Source organism: Fukomys damarensis, unplaced genomic scaffold (genome assembly GCF_012274545.1).
Source record: "Fukomys damarensis isolate Sample0158 unplaced genomic scaffold, DMR_v1.0_HiC HiC_scaffold_18, whole genome shotgun sequence".
Taxonomy (NCBI): domain Eukaryota; kingdom Metazoa; phylum Chordata; class Mammalia; order Rodentia; family Bathyergidae; genus Fukomys; species Fukomys damarensis.
In genome coordinates this window covers 30,963,174-30,966,470 of record NW_022900930.1, presented here as the reverse complement: position 1 = coordinate 30,966,470, position 3,297 = coordinate 30,963,174, and the positions used below count along the sequence as shown (strand labels likewise).

Sequence of the window (3,297 nt, the reverse complement as noted above, 5' to 3'; positions counted from 1 at the left end):
GTTGGAAAATAATTGACAAGGACTACATACCTGAAAGGGAATATACGGAGTAATGATGAAGAGTTAGAAAGCTTTTTGCATGCAAGAGTTGAAACAATTTTGCAGTCTGTATCTAGCTAAAAAGACACCAAGTGGATATTTTTGTTTGCTAAGTCCAAAATACAGGATCATAATTTTTCCCTGAGCAAATACTTAAAACAACTTTGGTTTAAAATAAAAATGTTAATTCAGAGTCATTGAAAATCAAACTGTTAATTACAGTTTTAAAAATTGTTAGTTATCTCTGATTTATATCGAATAGGCTAAAGGATAAATTTCTTAAGCTTTAAGAATTTTGCTCTGGTTGCATGAAAGCAAAGAAAATGGAGCAGTATTAACTTTGGTTTGGTCAGACTAGTTCATTTTGTTAAAGTTAACATTCATGATGGCTCAGATTGGCTTTAATTTGAACAACACAAGCAGGGTAGTTTTGCATTTTCCCAAAGCTCCACTGTGAACGAACAAATTCCACATTAAGACAATTATATGCAGAAATGTGTTTGGATTGTGTAGTTATTGAGAAATCTCATGAATTCATGCCAATTCTGGGCAAAGAAGACACCTGAATTAATAAAAACATTGAAAAATATTTTATTAGTAAAAGTCCTTATAAAAATTTCTTTAAGGGTAGATGTATCTGCATTACATTCCTTTTTATTTAAAAAAATTTTTTTATTCCTACAGGAAAGAAAAAAAAACAAGCATACCAAAAAGTCTATTTCTTACGAAGGAAAATGCATTCATAATGAATAACAAAATAGCTCAAAGGTACAACTGCTGTGAATTCAAAAGGCATAAACAAAGCTCAGGAAACATGAGTGCATGTATTTTCATATTTTGCAATTTCATACAATTGCAATAGAAGTACTCAACATGTGAACTTTAACCAATTTGCCTAACCCTATCAAGTAGCAAAAAAAGTAAATAACCTTCTAAGCAGCACAATGGATAAACACGGGTTTATCCTAGTCAAACTAGGGTAAGTGTTCCATGGCTGTGACCAGGAGTCTCTTGAAGTCTTTGCAGCATAATCATTACAGCATACCTATCAAAAACTTATCACAGGAAAACTGTATATTCTGTTTCATTAACTCTGCCATCAATCATAAGAAGTATCTCAGTTCAGAAACGTCACAATGTGGAAAAGTGACATGGGATTAGTGAAATAAAGCATATATTTTTCTCCAGAAATGGTAAGAGAGAGAGAACATGTGAATATATTCATTTATTCATATGGGAAAAGAAACTAACTTTAGAGCCCAACATTTTTTAATTACTTCCATATTTAATATGATAAAAACCAATTGTCAGAACATTTGAGTTTTTTTTGTAGTTATGCTTTTAAATAATTGTTTTCTTTACAGGAACAATAATCTGAACATATCTTCTACCAAACTATAAGCAGAAAACTTGTCCCCAATATTATGCTCTATTTTTGCAATATTATAAAAATATTGTACTAGAAAATAAATAGAAAAAAAAAGCATAGTTTATTTCCATGTTTGCTACTAGACTCCACATGTTTGACTGTAATTCATTATCATAAAAAATTGTATCACAACAGACTCTACAGTATACTACCACTAGGGACTTCAGATTGTAGGTAATGAAATTTGTTTTAATGAAACAAAAACCCATTGCTAGGAGCACAGAAACATGGCTGCGTTCTAAAACAGCTGACAATTCCTCTTAGGCTTAGAGTGTGATCGATAATATTGTACTAATTAGCAGAGTATCATGATATTTTGTATTTTCCAAGCCTAACCATAAGGTCTGTTAAGTCACAAACCAAAGCACAAACATAAAGATATACTGACAATCTTGTTGCTGTGTATGACAGAAAAGTTAATATATTTTTGAAAAAAAATTATTTACTTGTATTATTAAGACTACGTCTTATTTTTTTTCTTTTTTTTTTTTCATATTCAATGTTCATTGACTTCTTCTGAGAGTATCCTGGCAGGTATGGTAAATTTTGAAGAAAATAAATAAAAAAGAGCGGATGTAAGTACCAGAGCCAAAAGGGGAAGATCCTGCTCAAATTTATTCACTTTGGAGTTGGAAATTATTCCATAGGAATGAAGTAACCAAGAGAGAACGATAACTCTTTGACTCTTTCTTCCTGACCTGAAGATCGTAGCAGTTCTCTATTTCAGAAAATGACATGTACACAGAGTAACCGAAGATAACACAAATATAACATTCGGGAGGGCATAATATAAAAGGCCTCCACCAACTGTCTGAAAAACAGTTAATATCAGGAAGAAATAAAGCACAGCGTGAATATTTTAAAATCGGTCCAACTTCCCCAACCCAGAAGTGATTTTATCCCAAGTAGGGGACGAAGCAGCATCATGGACACCAAGCAGGACGCGGCATAAATAAACACGATGGCGTAGAGCGGGTACACAGCTGAGTGCACCGTGAGTACAGTGCCCCGTGGTCCCGAAATCTGGACTTGGGCTGTAAAGCATCAGCCGGATGTAGAGAGGCCATGGGGTCGCTCAGAGCCAGGTGGTGACAGCTGCAACACTGCGCACAATGTAGTGACGGGCTGGAAGACTGCACTGCAATTCTTCTTCCCAAGCACCATTCGATGAAGAAAAAGCGTGAAACGAGAGGCCGCAAGGCCACGAACCCAAGGTGGCGACAGTCACCAAGTTCTGGACACTGTGCAGGGCTGACGGTTCTTTTGCGCTTTCCTTCTCTGCCTTTTTAGGCAAACCCTACATTCTCCATATATTTCAGGGGAGTCATTTTTAAATAACAAGATCTTCTCACAGTAAAGCCCAAGGCACGCTGGTTGCAAATCTACAGCCAAGGGCCTAGCGTGAGCCTCCCAGCAGGGACCCTGGGATCCGCGGACCCAGGGACGGAGTCCCGACATCCGGGCCACAACTTATATTACTTTTTAAGTAAAATTTCTTCCTCAGACATGTTTTTCTCTAACGAGCTGATAAAAGCTATGAAGGTCTAAAAGTAAGGATGAACTTTAAGTGCTCGCTGAAATTCTTCCAAAAATATTGATATAATCAAAATGTATTTTCGAGTGAGATGTTTTCTTTCTGGAGATAATTATTGCATATACCAGAATTTATTCAATTAGGGTAGAGCTCCTAATTGAGTGTGACACGGTAGGAATATAGTTTTTAATTTCACATATACAATTTTGTAGGTAAAAATATGAAGAAAAAAATTTTTTTAAATCCAGTCAGTCTTTCTTAGTCACTCTCTAGTGATGATTAATGTTGAATTTTC

At 35.2% G+C, this 3,297-nt stretch overlaps 1 pseudogene; it reads right to left on the bottom strand.

Annotated features, from left to right (window-relative positions):
- Positions 1 to 1,964: 1,964 nt before the first annotated feature.
- On the bottom strand, positions 1,965 to 2,926 carry LOC104866081 (annotated as a pseudogene).
- Between the last annotated feature and the right edge of the window lie 371 nt (positions 2,927 to 3,297).